Genomic DNA, 16,201 nt, shown 5'->3' with positions numbered 1-16,201 from the left:
AATACGATTGCCCATTGCTCCCATATGCTGGCCCATTACTCCCAGAGTTGTGTTGCGTTGCATCGACAACAGAGTTGCGTTTCACCCAAATCGCACTCACCGTTGCTTGTACTCTTTGAAGTTATCAGGCATTGCATAAACCGCCTTCAAAGTCCAAATACAAATAAACTGCATATTTGAGTACATCTATGTTGTAGGGCAGACTGAATATTAAAATGTTTGTGTTATCACTAATATGTGCATAGATTTGAGTTACGAATTTGTGATCTGTTGCAGACTAGTTTCAATATGTTGACTGCAATAAAGGATTAATATTCACAGTTTGATGAACCCTCCTCCATATACACCTTCCCATAATACTCTCTCCCCCATATACTCCCTCTCCGAATAATACCTCTGTTCTATACATATCAGAAGTGCAATTTTTGCCACTAGAACTGCGTTTTTTTTTACCACTACAAGTACAAATTTTTATATATTTGTAGCAGAAGTACATTTTTTTACAGTTTACAGATTTTAAAATGCATTCATTAATATCTATCGTTGGAGTGGTTCTCACTAGCAATTAGAACTATCCTGAGTGGTCTCGGAAGATCAAACACACTCTCATTTTCAATGAGTTGTGGAAAAGAGTCTATGAAGGTGTAGGAGACAATGCACCTAAAAAGCCCACTTCATACAAGGAGTTCGTCATTTGGGAAAACAAGAACAACGAGGCCTATGCCTTGAATGCAGCATCTGTAAATGAAGAGGTGAGTCGCAACATTTCACCATTTTCAAATGCTTTTGAAGCCTTACAAAAGTTGAAGGAACTCTATGACTCACACTTTGAACTTGAAGTTGTCCAATTGATGATTAAATTGTTCGATCTTGAATTACAAAACGATGATCATCTTTCTTTGGCATCAGAAGTAAGATCTATTATGCATGATATCAAAGCCACTAATGTTGAACTAGACATTCCTCTTATAGCTTTTGTCAAGGCACTTTATCCCACTTATTCAAATTATCTCGAGTCATTGCAAGCAAGTGGCAACCTCAAATAGATTACCTTTGACTCCCTTGTGAAGAAATTTGTTGAGAGAGAGAAAGCTTTTAGGAAGAAGACAACTCCTCAGTCTTCTGAAGAAGTTTTGTGTCTTGCACATATAGAGAAGAATCATGCTCAAGATTCTTCTAGAAGAAGAGGTGGCCGAAGAGGAAGAGGAAGAGGAAGAAGAAAGTTCAGAGGCAAGGGGGCCCGACACTCTCAAGGAGAAAAGCCTAATCTTCATTGCATACGTTGCAATAGAGATGGACATGATGCATCTACATGTAAATGCCTTGGGACAGAATTGAGCAAGAAAGAAATCAAGCCAAAGGTAAAACCAATGACAAAGAGAAAGGTAAAGCACCTGAATCCGCTCACTATGTTGTGGCACATTGAAATATTGGAGTAAATAAAGACTTGTTTAATGCTTCACTTGTTTCTTGGAAAAATGATTGGTTGCTTGATTCAGGAGCAACTTGCCACATGACTTTTAAAAAAGATTTTTTTGAAGAATTTACTGATAATGTTGATGGAGTAGTATACTTTGCAGACAAATCAAAACTCAAGCAATCAAAGCTTAGCACAATCAAGCTCAAATTGCCTAGTCTTCCAGACTTTCTTCTGCATGATATTTTATATCTCCCATAGCGGAGGAGAAACTTGTTGTCCTTGGTCCACATCCGCCAGTAAGGACACTCCATTCATATGTTTGATGGCAAGGTTGAGGTCAGAAAAGCATTAGATCACTCACTTGTCATGACGGGGATAGAAGAAGAAAGACTTCTGAAGCAGCAAGGTATCTCTACTTGTGCACATAATTTCTCATACAGTTATCATTATGATGAAGGTACATTTCCATCAAATCTTTTATGGCATGCTACATTTGGACACATGAACTATAGCAGCTTTTGCTTGTTGAAGAAAAATGGTGTTATTGGTTTGCCTACAATTCCTAGGAAATTTAAGCAATGTGATACTTGTATTCTAGGAAAGCATAGCAAACAATATTTTCATGATTCACATTCCAAAGCACATAGAAAACTTGAACTCATTCACTCAGATTTATGTGGTCCAATGCCTATTCCTTCTGCAAATGGAAATAAATATATGATGACTACACCAGAATGTGTTGGGTTTATATATTGAAGAACAAATTTGATGCTTTTCAAACATTCAAGAACTTTCATACATGGATTGAAATGAAAAGAATACACTTCAAATGAATTTGAAAACTATCTTCGTCAGCATGGGATCAAACATCAAACAACTATGCCTTATAATCCCCAACAAAACGAAGTAGTTGAAAGAATGAACAAGACAATCTTAAATATGGTACGTTCCATGATGTTTTTCAAGAATGTAAAATTGATGTTTTGGGCTGATGCAGTGTTATGTGTTGTGTATATAAAGAATAGATGTCCATCTAATGCTATTAGAAACAAGACTCCTTATGAAATGTGGTATGGCCACATTCCTTCGGTAAAGCATCTCAGGGTCTTTGGTTCCACCTATTATGCCTTGATACCAAAGGAACAAAGAAACAAACTTGGTGCAAGGAGTTGAAAGTGTATCTTCTTGGGGTATTCAAATACCTTCAAAGCATACCGTCTCTATGATGAAGTTAATAAGAAGTTTGTTGTATCTAGAGATGTAATTTTTCTTGAATCTTCCAAAGATGACAATGTTGTTGAGCAGCAGCTTGATCGCTTGGCTAGATTCGGACATGCAAAATCATTTCAAGAATTTGATAATCAGATTCCACATCTTGAAGGGGGGATTCCTATACTGGATAAATCAACGTTATCTTCTTTTGAAGCACTCTCTCCCCCACATGAAGCTTCAGCCGCTGATGATACTTTGAGTGATTTGATTGATAGAATTAGGAGACTCAATCTTGATTCAGTGCCAACTCAATCAACTGAGTAGCCTGGACCATCCCAGAAATGTCGCCCAAAATGGCTGACAAAGACACTTGAAAGTGTTCATCCTGATGAGGTTGGAAAGACAAGAACAAGAAATTCAACCAGACAAAATGGAGGTGATGTAGACGATTCTGATTCATCCGTTAATATGGATGTTTCTTATGATTGTGAACTAAATTTTGTCTACAGATTTTAAGCCAACTTCCTTCAAAGAAGTTGCTTCTCATGATGAATGGAATGGAGCGACGCAAAAGGAGTATGATGCCTTGATAAGGAATGGCATTTGGAAGCTGGTTGATCCTCCATTGGGAACCAAACAATTTGCTTGAAGTGGGTCTACAAGAACAAGTATAAAGCTGATGGCTCACTTGACAAGCACAAAGCCAGGCTTGTGGCAAAAGGTTTTGCACAGAAGGAAGGGGTCGATTATGAGGAGACTTTTACCCCCACAACAAAATGGGCTACCATCCGAACATTCTTTGCCTTGGCAGCTCAGAACAATTGGAAAATCCATCAAATGGATGTAAAAATTGCTTTTTTGAATGGAGATTTGAAAGAAAACGTTTTTATGTCCTAGCCAAAAAGATTTGTTGTGAAGGGACATGAACATAAAGTATGCAAACTTGTGAAATCCTTGCATGGCCTCAAGCAAGCACCGCGAGCTTGATATGAAAAGTTAACTGAACATCTTCTAAAACTCAACTTCAAACATTATTATCTTGATGATGCAACTTTGTTTGTCAAGAAAGTTGGCAAAACAGTAGCATATATTATGGTATATGTAGATGATCTTTTTATGACAGGGAACAATGAGAGCTACAATGCATCCATAAAGAAGGAATTGAGGAGAGGTTTTGAAATGACTGACTTGAGCTATGTTCACTATTATCTTGGTATTGAAGTAACTCAACATCTGAAATATATATTCATCTCTCAAAAGAAGTACATTGGAGATATGTTGAAGAGGTTTGGCATGGCTGAGTGCAATCCATTGACTACTCTAATGGAACAGAACTTAAAGCTCACATCCATTGAAGGAAAAGAATTTGAGGATGCAACAAGGTATAGACAGCTTGTAGGAAGTCTCAACTAACTGACTACTACCAGACCAGATATTTCATTTTCTGTTGGAATCCTCTCCAAGTTTATGCAAAAGCCTTGTGAGGGACATTAGTCTGCTACAAAAAAGTTCTAAAGTATTTGAAGGGAACCCAAGACTTTGGACTCAAGTATAGACATGTGGGGGACTTCAGCGTGATTGGATACTCTGATTCATACTTCAATGGAGACAAAGTAACTGGGGTATCTACTTCGGGTTATGCTATGAGTCTTGGATCAGGAGCTATCTCCTAGAGATCACGCAAACAATCAATTCCAGCAGATTCCACAACAGAGGCAGAATATGTGGCAGCAGGTGAAGCAACAAAGGAAATTGTGTGGCTCAGGAAAATTCTGGAAGATTTGCAGGTAAAACAAGTGCATTCACCTCATGATTGACAACACCTCTGCAATAAAATTGGCCAAGAACCCAAAGTTCCATGATTGAACAAAGCACATCAATAAACAAAACCATCTGATTCGACATCATGTTGAGGCCAAGACAATCCATCTACGCCATTGTTCCACTAATGAGCGGATTGCAGACATCTTCACCAAAGCACTTGGAAGAGAAAAGTTCGAAAAGTTCAGAACAATGCTTGGACTCACCAACATCCCTTCAGATTAAGGGGGGGAATGTTGACACCTAATCATTGGGATTGGGTGAATATATGTAAATATATGTAAATAGTAAATAATGGAGAATAGGAATATGAAGATACGCTGGGAGGTGAAGCCCAAGAGTCTCTCCTTGCCTGTATATATATCCATGAGCTATCTCAATGCAAAAATATAATTCAGTTTGAGGAGTTACCTCCTGGCCTAACACTTATGATAGCATGGATCCTAAGTTGTCCTCTTCATCTGCTAAAAAAGAATTGCAATCATTAGAAAGAATGAACGCAAATCCTTTGCGCAGTAATGGTGATGATTTGAAGGAATGGAAAGAGAAAGTGAAGAAATCAGATGAAAATGAAGTACCGCTAGGCATGATGTTAACTTTAATTAACTTTAGTTAACAATGGTATGTTCTATGCTGAGCACAATTACTTCAATGTTTCTTTAGCAGCCCAATGACAATTTCCAATTTAGATTTCCAATAGAAATCGCATTAACCATTAATCACATTGATAGTAAAAGTAGATAGAACGTGAAACAATATGTAGAAGACAAGCCAAGACAAGATAACACCAGATTTGGCGGATACCAGTGAAAAACCCCAAGATGGGGAAAACCCTTTGATCAAATCTTCTTATTATTATATCAAATGTTCATCGGAGAGGGAGAGTGCAAAAGTCAAATTAACTTGCCAAATTAAAAGTCAAAACATCCCTGTCAAAAGCTGCGGTCAAATCAGCCCTGACCAGAAAGTCAAAGATGGCCAAAACAGCAATAAGATGTCCTCAAAACAGCTCGGTCTTCCCCAGTCAAACTCAGCTTGATCAGGGGGTCAAAGTCAGCCCAAAGCAGTGACAAAGTCAACAGTCAAACTGCTGTCCTGAAATCTGCAGTCAACTTGCAATTTTGGTCAACGCTCAAAAAGTGCTTAGAATACCTCGATTTCTGTGCCAAAAGATGCAGCCTGCCCCAACAGATAATCTCCCAAAAAAATCGAAGTCAAACTCTCCTTGGAAGGTCAATGTCAACAATGTCGACACTGGTCAAACTGCAGAGTTTTCTGAGATTTTCGGCCTTGCAATTTAGCTCTGAAATTCGTCCTTCCTGTTCCACACGTGTGAGAGAGAGAGAATGTCCAAAGTTGTATGAACCAATGAGAGGAGAGAGAATGTGTGAGTGATGATGATGCCAAATGAGGAAAAAGTTCACTTGTATTTATACAAGTCATTAAGGGTGAAGTGACAATCCATTGGGCTTTCTGAGCCTACATGATGATGTGGCCGACCTTGACAATTGGCACATGTGAGCATAAATTCAAAATCACACTTATGTTCATCCAAATGAGATGATATTTATATCAATTTTGGTCCTCTCGAAAAGGAGAATTTAATGTAATCATCATCTCCATCAAATGAGCTGTCCCGAGGTGGAATTTGACCCTAGTTGCCAATTTTAACACATGCATATTCAAAAGGTGGACAACAATGGAAACAGCATCTTGGTAGGTAGCTCAACTGAGCACACGGGTGCTACAGAAATAGATGTTGCTCTGGAGTGTGATAATCAAACTTTAGACACTATTGTTGATTGTGATAACACATCTGTCATACCGTCAACTGGCAAGATAACAGGGAAGGACATGTCTGATAAAGGCAATACAAGAAATTCAACTAAAAAAGGTTCGATTGAAATAGAAGAAACTCTAGTGAGTGTCAGCAGAAGAAGACATGATCATTTAAAGAGACCAAGGCCTTTTAAGTCAAATATTGGAGACTTGGCCAGTAACAGTTCAGATTGTGACCATGAAACAGAAAAAGGAGATGGGGAAAATGTTATTGGCGAAAGTGAAAAGGTTGTAAAGTGCACAGATTCCTCACTATCATATTGTAAAGGCAATCTTATTTCAAGTGGAGAGCAGTCAGAGGAGAATCATGTGGAATGCCATTCTTCCCAGGAACCCCAGATATTATCACAGGTTGGTCCTCTGCCTTGTGAATCAGCTGTGGGAGTTTATTTCAATGTTTCAGGATCAAAGGACATAACCCAAGTTACGGACTTGAATGCACAGGATTATTGTGATGATATTGATATGAAGGAGACTATTGACCTTGGTGAGAAACTGCCTTCAAGAAAAGAGAATGTTGGAAATGAGAGAGACTTAAACAATCCTTGTGCTACCAAGGGAGTGGGACAAAATAACCCAGACATGTTTTCTAATATTTCGAGTCTCGACAAGTATAACAGCTCAGAAAAATCAAAATGAAATTCAATCAAATCAACTGCAAGGAAAAAGTGTTTTTTACAACTCACTTGATTTCATACCAGACTCTAATTTGGATATACATGTTATTTCCAGTGAGCACAAAGAAAACATATCAGGGATGTATGTCAATGATAATTCATGCAATATTAAATGCGAGAAAAGGAACTTTGTTATAGGTGGTCAGAGTACACAAGAGAAGGTATACAATCCAAAAGATAATCTTATGAAATTGACTGAGAACTCAGTAGATACAATTTATGTATGCTCTGAAGAAATACCTTGCATGGTTGTCAAGAAGGTGGACTCCGGTGGAATTGGAAATTCCGTAGTTGTGATTGATGAAGTGAAATTTACGTCAGAGCAAGACCATGACACTGATATTTCTTGTAGCATATCTACAAATGCTAACCTTAAAACAATCCTTGTGCTACCAAGGAAGTGGGAAAAAATAAACCAGACATGTTTTCTAATATTTCGACAAGTATAACATCTCAGAGAAATCAAACTGAAATTCAATCAAATCAACTGCAAGGAAAAAGTGTTTACAACTCACTTGATTTCATACCAGACTCTAATTTGGATATACATGTTATTTCCAGTGAGCACAAAGAAAACATATCAGGGATGTATGTCAATGATTATTTATGCAATATTAAATGCAAGAAAAGGAACTTTGTTATAGGTAGTCACAGTACAAAAGAAAAGGTATACAATCCAATAGATAATCTTATGAAATTGACTGAGAACTCAGTAGATACCTTGCATGGTTGTCAAGAAGGTGGACTCTGGTGGAATTGGAAATTCCGTAGTCGTGATTGATGAAGTGAAATTTACGTCAGAGCAAGACCATGATACTGATATTTCTTGTAGCATATCTACAAATGCTAATGTTAAAGCTGTAGATGTATGTACAAATCCTCATCTGAAAGAAATGTGGATGATAAATTATACAGAATCGATGAAGTTGGTCAAGTTTAGCCCAATAGAGGTCTCTCCAACTGGTTCACCTATGCAAAAGGAAAGCAAGAACAGACATATTGTTGATGGAAACATCTCACCGGAAGTGGTTTCGTCATCCTCTATTTCTGTAACACAAGACGATTTTAGTGCAGATTAGCTCACAATGACAAATGTGATTGAATCAAAGTCGAGCTATCAGCAAGGGCAAGATCTTGTTCCCGCATGCTCATCCAGCCAAATGGAATTCCCTTCATCTAAGAAACCAGTGCTTACTACAATACAGGAAAACAAAGGAAAGAATCTTAACAGAATTGTCATTCAGCTCTCTGCCCCAGCTGGTGTATATGTTAATGACGCATTTGACTCATGGCAGCTTCATGGTTCCACATACCATACTGTGAGAAACCTTCCCTCATATGCGGGACCATGCATGCAGCGCAAACTTTATCATGTGCAGTCTGTCTTGAATCCCAACAAGCCCTTTGTTGCAATTGTTGCTAGTGCAGAGTATGATATTAAGACTGGTCCATTAAAACAGAAATACAAGAAAGGTGGTAATTTGGTTCTGGGAGGTCTCATTTGCAATACTTATCTATGTGATAAATATGGAGTTAAAATTGTTGATTCTGAGGAATCAGATAATGAACTTGCAAAGGAGCTGGTAAAACAGAATAAGGTGCAGAAAAAAATCCCTGAATTGCATGTTCTTGTTGAAACTAATATTCTGGATGGTAGATTTGGAAGGAAATTTATAGCGATTGATGTTAAGGACTTTAGTGATGTTGACCCTATCTCATTTGAGAAAGATGAGATTAAACAAGCAATGAACTCAGCTAAGTCAGTAGTTGTTAAGGCTGTGGTGGGACTCATGCCAAATTTGGGGCATAGTACAAGCAAATGGGTGAGGTCATCAATAAGAATCGTTCTGTTCAAAAATGCTTTGGAGGTGGTAATACCCTTCAGATTTTTAGAAGCCTTCATCCAGCCCTGTATGAAGCTGCATTGAACAATATCAAATATTATTTATTTACAGGAGGTGTCACTAATTTGAAAGTTACTGAAGAAGGGAGACAAAAAGGGCATCAACAGAACTTGCCATTGCTCGAGGACAAGCAATGTTAGGAAGGGGGGACTGTAATGTTCCCAGGAAATTAATTGCCTAAGGGACGAAATAGCCTACGGATCCCCGTAGGCTACAGTCCTCAATAAAGGGGAAAAACCCCAAAATTCCCAATTCTGGGCAAGTTTGGGGCAGCTGGGCAAAGAAAAAACTAGGGTTTGAAGTGAAATTTACTCAATCATTTATGGAGGAGAGACCCCTCTAAAAAATCTATAAATATGTGTGGGATGAATTCATTTTAATCATCTTGGATTGGATCATTTATCTCTGTATTCTTTGAGCCTGAGGCTCTAAGGATTTTAAGAGCCCTTTTCCTATCAATTTCAGTGGTGAAAGATTCCACCCTAGTTGATAAGAATATTTTTTATTTTTCTTCTCTCTGTTTTGGCACAGGAATACCATTGGCGAGACAACGAAGATTTGTTTGCCCTTGTTTCTTTGTTCTGGCACAGGAAATGCTATCTGAAAGGCAGTAAAATTCTCTATTCCAATTTCTTGTCTTGGCCACAGAAGCAGCGAGATATGTAGCGGATCGACTTCTACTTTAGCGATTCAGTGGTTGATTTACAGTCCAATTACAGGTCCTGTATGCTTCAGGATTTCCGGTGAAAAAGGCAGCCTCACTCTTACTAAATTCTGTTCTGTGAATGAAGAAAGGAACAACATGAGGCAAGGGACTAATGGTAATGTATCGCAGATCCGCAGTGGGTTATTTTTTTTCTGAGCAAAATCAAGCGGAAATCATATTTTTCTCTGGCTGAGCGAATACAAATCTAGTGGGTCCCGTAGTGTATCTCGGTGATAGTCACATATTGACCGATGTCCTGAAGGAAGGTGCAAGTCCCTCAACATAATAACAGGGGTTCTGGCGAAAGCCCGGAATTAACCATTTTGGTGTAAACCTGTAGCAGACTCGAATTGCAGTAATAAACACAGTTGAGTGTGGCAGAACAGCACATTGTCTGAAAAGAACAAGTCACTTGAACCCGACTTGACCTTTAGAATTGGTACATTGAGTTTCTGAAGCAAGAATCCCTCCGCGCAGAAGAACGAGACATCTGAACTAGTGTGAGGATTACCAGAGCATTACAGTGCTGACCGATGTTTGTTAAAGAAGTCTTCTGAAGTACCTAAGTCCAGCTGAAGGGCTCCTGCGTAGGATTAAGTCACCTGTGCAATAATCCTCGGTGACAGGGTTATTTTTTCCTTTGCTGAAGAAGTCCATGGAGCTGAACAAATTGTTGATTATTACTAGTTTTTTTAGGAGTATTAGAAGTGTGATGTCTGTAGACAGTTTATTAGTTGTAAATTGTTGAATCTAGGATTAAACACAGGTCTTTGAAACCATAACATCATTGGTTGAATTATGACATTGGTGTGCAGTTGGTTAAATTTATGAAAAGTGGCATACAGTTAGTTCAATTATGAACATTGACTTTATTATTGAATGGATTAGGTGACTGTTCATGAATTATTCAATTTGGGAAAAAAAAAGGTTTATTGAAGAAACCCCCCGTGTTTATAAGAAGATTCTAGGTTAAAATTACCCTACAACGCTACATAATGAGGACAAAGTAGCTTATCCAACCCCATAGGGTATAATCATTGATAAAAGGGGGGACCCATTATCCGGTATGTTGGGGCAACATTGGGTAAATTTCGGGGTAGCAGGGGCAAAAAGCCCAAACTGGGGGCTACACTTGTAACCCTCACATTAATTTAAGGATAAGAACCCCCTCAAGGAAATCTATAAATAAGAGAGTTAGAATCAATTTATCATTGAATTGGATTGGATTATCTCTGTTTTCTTTGACCCTAAGGCTCTGAAGGTTTTAAGACCCCTTTTCCCTTTGATCGGTTCTAGTGGGAGGTGATTCCACCCTAGTTAATCCCCTTTTCTCCAACTGATTTCAGCGGTGAAAGATTCCACACTAGTCAGTCACCCCTTCTCATCAATTGTCTGGCACAGTTTCCAAAAATTTATCTCTGGATTTTTGGCAATAAGGATTGAAGTATCACGCTGAACATGTTGATAAGTGTAACTAGGTTCGGTCTTCATAATGACATCTGTAATTATAATTTTATGTAATTGATGTAAAGAAGAAAATAAAATTATTTTTGTAATGCTTGGATCATGAGTTTTATGATCAAAGAATTTTATTTTTAATTATGGATCCCATTGTGAGCCCTTAGGATTGGTCATAAAGTCAAATTGAGTCAATGTCATATATATGAAGGACCCTTCTTGGGCATGTTACATATTTGTATGAGTTATTAAAAGAGTAAAAAGGCCCTCCAAGACCAAGCAAAAGCACCTCCAACAAGTCGGCCTTAAATGAAATAATGGAACTACACCAAAGGACATGTCGGCTCACCCACAACTCAAGTCGGCTTATTTGATGGACAAAACACTATAAATAGGCAGCTCAACTCTCATTTGAATGCAGAAGATTTCGGTCAAGCAAGTCTGCAATAAGGAATGCGAAAAGCACTTGGAAAGGAGCCTTGTGACCAGCGAAGATAAGGGAAGGAAGAGCGAAGTCTTTGGTGTTACTTTGGATCTGTTTTAGGGCTATTTCTTGTCACACGTGCAAAGAAGAGAGGCATCATCTGCTGCAGGAAAGGCCGAGAGTATTACTGTCTGCTGCAAGGAAGGGCCGAGGTTGGTAAGTTCACTCTAGAAGCCGAATCAAGGAGAAGACATTGCAACCATCAAGCCGAAGTGTAGAAGGAAGTCTCCCCATTCAAGCGAAGTGGTAACAAGGTGCTGCAACTAGGGTTTCTGAAATAAGGCCGAGAATTGTAATAAGGAACCGAAGCACTTCAAGATAGCCGAAAAGGAGGAAGAAAAAAGGAGTTTGACTATCGTTGACTCAAGGAAGAAGAGGAAGCTTTGTGTCTTGGTCTTGGAGTAGCAAATAGGTCAAGGGTCTTGGTCTTGGTATTCGTCAATTGAAGTCTCTATAAGAAGAAGAATTCGTTTGGGTTTTCCCCTCAAGTAGGAGAGGTTTTGGCCCTGGCTGATCGCCTATATTCTGTGTCTCTTGTCTCTTTATTGTTTATGCTTTGGTAGTTGTTTGATGAAAAAGAACACTATAATAATGATTAATCTAACTAAAGAGAAGATCCTAATCTATTGAAGTAAAAAGCATTCACAAGCAGTTATCATTAACAGAGAAACCACCTAATCTTGATGCCCTATTTCTCAACAGAACAGTGGGTATCCGAGACATTCCATCCAGGGCACGGAGGGACATCATACCTCAGGCAGTACATCCAGGGCATATCTGCGGCCAGGTTTCTCTCCTAAAGCCACTCAGAATTGCGTCCAAACAATCCACACTCACTAGGTCATACTTTGAGGCTCCTCGGTGACATCATTTGTGGATTAAGCTCTTGACAGCAGCATCTCTGAGGTTGAGTGAGGCAGCGGCCTCCTTGCAAGGGCTTGCGGTGTCAATCAAGATCACTCAGGGTGGCTAATATTCTCAGAAAGTCAGCAGGGAGTCTGAAATTTATCACCAGGGGGCAGCAAAGCCCTATCCCTACCACGGAATCCCTCCTGTACCAGCGGAATCTAGTTTACTCTTTGACAACAAGCTTGTGTGGAACAGTTTCTGTGACAGATCATCTTGCAGAGGGGGCTGGGGAAGCTACAACCCACACTACCCCACAGACTGTTGGGTACGCACTGCCTAACAAGCTTGAAAGGCAGACAGCAGCCCAGCTAGGGCATCGTTAGGAAGTAGGATTTTCAGTAGACAGAGATCAAGCTAAGCAGTAGAACAGATCAGTTGTAAGTTGACTTAGTAGTTGTGGAATTATTATTGTTGATTACTGCTGTGGATAATTTATAATTGTGTTGGACAAACAAAACCACTGGTATAGCAGCCCTAGTGGCAGATTGATACATTGATATGTTGTAAAAGTTTACTCTTATCATCATCATTGGGTACTCTGTTATCTTTGCTGAAAGTTGAAAGAATACTGTGGGAATTGTTAGTGTTTCTCTTTGAATTCTACAACCCTAAGGATAAAAATACCCTTGGGACAATACACAGGGGTCACAAGTTCTTTGGATGTAGCTCTCAATGCTCAACAGAGGGGCAGGTCATGTTTAAAGATAATACCAACAATAAGAATAATGCAACATGTGATGAAAGGCTTTCTGGAAACTACAAACAGAAACATAATACTAGCAACTTTGAAAATTATGGGAGAGTTTCTTCGCAAATAACTACCTCCATATTACAACCATATGCTACACAATCAGATCATGCCCTCCTTAATCGCCAATTGGAGATTCCGGTGCATAGAACAACCAAGTAGGATAAGCTATTGCCTACAACTACACAATAAAAACTAGGAATTCTCTGTAAAACGACTCAAAGTAAGCCCTCAAGCGTTGGTTGCTTGATATGGATGGTAACAATGTTCTTAACAGAATGCACATGCTCTACTAAAATCCTCAAGAGATGACAAAAACTATTAGCTAGTGAAGTAGTTCTTAATTCCAAAGTAACATTATAGCATACACAGGTTGGAAATGGACATGGATATTTACAGCATCTATCATGGAAAAATCCCAAGCAACCAATGGCAGTAATCGAAACTAGGAATGCTCTGTAAAACGATCAAAATAAGCTCCCAAGCAGGGGTTGCTTGGTATAGATGGTAACGAGGTTCTTAAAAGAATGTGCATGCTCTCCTAAAATTCACATGAGATGACCAAAATCATTAGCTAGTGAAGTAGCTCTTAATTCAAAAGTGAATTACATAGGTTGGAAATGCACATGAACATTTAAAGCATCCATCATGGCAAAGGCCCAAGTGGACAATGACAGTAATCTACTATATGAAGCTCATATTATGTTTTATTTGAGGAAGCCATCTTGAGTCATGAGATTTGTTAACCACCTTTTCATTAATCTAATTTCACTTAACAAGGAAGATTATCTCTTAATTAAGGTCAAAGTCATCTGTTGTGTTCATGTCCAAGATCAGCAACAATGAAATTCAGAAAAAACTTCATGAATGCAAAAAAAATACATGTGTGTGTGTCAATTGGGTTTATCTAAAGTGGTTGGGAAGAATGATTGAGATCCTTCCCACCCACGTTTCAATTACCGCAAGTGAGATAATGAGCTTTGATAAATGGCTTAGAGCCTTGTTGTTGAGAACTTGTGTGTGTGTCAATTGGGTTTATCTTGAGTGGTTGGGAGGAATGATTGAGATCCTCCCCACCAATGTTCAATTCCTATAAGACATGATGAACTTTGATGTAATGGCTTAGAGCCTTGTTGTTGAGAACGAATAGTCCCCTAGAGGACCAGAAAATGTACATTCCTCATATGGAATATAAAGAAGAAGAACTAAGTGAATTTAGTTGTAACTTCATATTTTCAAACAGAAAAGCAAATTACAAATACTATGTTAATTTCAAATTTGATCCAAAAATTTCAGCTCAATACTCAAAACAGAAACATGTTGCAAATCACATAATTTTGTCGAAGGACAATAGCTCAAGTGGAAGGTAGCGGGTTTAATTCCCCCTCCACCCGGGTTCTATTCTCCAGAGACATCCGGGTTCTATTCTCCGGAGACATGTTAGCCCGCATGACAAATTGTACAAGTTGAACATTCTTGTGAACATTCGTGTTAAGAAAAAATCTTATAATAAGCCCGAAGGGGCAGGAATCTTTGAATTTCTTGAAATCTTTGAATTTCTTGAAATTGAGGTGAATAGTTGCATCCAGTGTGATTTGATCCCGGGTCTTGCCCAGTGTGATTTGATCCGGGGTCTTGCCCAGATTACTCCTTTGAAGTTACCAATACACCAGTTACCATTTAAAAAAAAAACTAAAAGCGCATAATGTTCAAAAGCATCTTAAAAATATTTGTGCTCTATTTTGTTTACCCAAAAACAAATCTAAATCCAGGTTCAATTAGCAATTATTAAATCAGATATTTAATCTTCCGTAACACGAATAATCGACGGTTAAAAACGCCCTCAATAACCTAAGCAGACTAAAAGTTACCTTGAATGCCTTTTTAAAAGTCTTATATAGACCACTGAAAAAGGGTTATACCAGTGGCTGAATGAAATTCATGCCAGGGAAAAAGAAAACGTTTCAGCCGAAAGATTCCCATTGTATTGTTTGGAACTGGCTACATTAACTGTAATACTCCCAGATTGGGCAAGGGTGAAGTTGCCGCATTGGGATAAAATGTAAGCTCGTAAAAACAAAATCTGGGAAATGAAATTTGAGGAAACCAACAAAAGAACACATAAAACGAAACCCTAACCAGAGATTATCTCTGTAATTGCCGGTAATAAAAACTGTTGAGGAGACCGCTGATTGAGTTAATAGGCACTGTGAAATGCAAGTACATTGCGAAATAAAATCCTAAACAAAGTCTGTTACCCTAAAAGAAAGTGTTTTAACCCCTAACCACTGAATATGACCAGAAATTGTCGAAATGAAGCAAGCTAAAAATTACAGTTTGAGATTGTAAGGAAAAAAATTGTGGTACGTTATGAAGCTTACCCGGTTAAAACGGATGCTTCAGCAAATTATATCGCTTATCACTGCCTTTACTTCATCAGCAGCGATCCGGCAATGCAATATAGTGCTTCTACCACAAAGTGAATAAATTGTCCGAACCGTGTGACGATAGATATATGACGTGTCAAACAATCTGCTCGGTCGCTGACGTGGCAAATATGGACGCGATTTGAAATTTTGCAGAAACGAATAAAACACGCGCTTCTGAAGTGCGAAATTTGATTGTTAGAAAAGTAAAAATCAAAATGAAAATATTCGCTTCGTATAAATGGTTGGTTTAGACTAAGTGAAAATATTAGTTTTGTATAAATGGTTGGTTTACACTGAGTGAGCGATTTATAGTTGTAGAATTTCATGGTTATTATTTTAATTTTATAAGTAAACTAATGTGGTTAGAATTCGATGGTCCGTAAATGTTTATGAGTATTTTATTTTTTAATATATTTTAATATTTATTTACGTTTATGAAAAGAATTTTTCAAAGTAAATCACACGAAGATACATTTGTTGAATTGAGGCTTCTGTGATCCATAATAGTTGAAAGAATAACTTCGGCGTAAATCACATGTAGACAGACACTTGTCGACGCGTTTAGAACCAACGAGTGTGGTTCATCATCAGGAC

The 16,201-nt window shown here is 38.3% G+C and overlaps 1 protein-coding gene across 4 annotated transcripts in view; it reads right to left on the bottom strand.

Moving 5' to 3' along the window:
* Positions 1–15,713, bottom strand: part of LOC149255493 (uncharacterized) — a 152,724-nt gene extending 137,011 nt beyond the window's left edge. For 2 of the 4 annotated variants that reach the window (XM_089460497.1, XM_089460500.1), the window contains exon 1: positions 15,560–15,713. The gene's annotated coding sequence lies outside the window, so the exon portion shown is untranslated. Of the gene's footprint in view, positions 1–7,209; positions 7,346–7,689; positions 8,017–15,559 lie in introns of those variants that run through there. The other 2 variants (XM_089460498.1, XM_089460499.1) reach the window with 2 other exon arrangements.
* Between the last annotated feature and the right edge of the window lie 488 nt (positions 15,714–16,201).

The sequence above is a fragment of the Pinus tabuliformis genome, chromosome 7, assembly GCF_031772625.1.
Source record: "Pinus tabuliformis cultivar Carrire ecotype Pingquan chromosome 7, CPIR1, whole genome shotgun sequence".
NCBI classification, from domain to species: domain Eukaryota; kingdom Viridiplantae; phylum Streptophyta; class Pinopsida; order Pinales; family Pinaceae; genus Pinus; species Pinus tabuliformis.
Note: the sequence above shows the minus strand (reverse complement) of the source record. Positions and strands in the feature narration are given on the sequence as shown.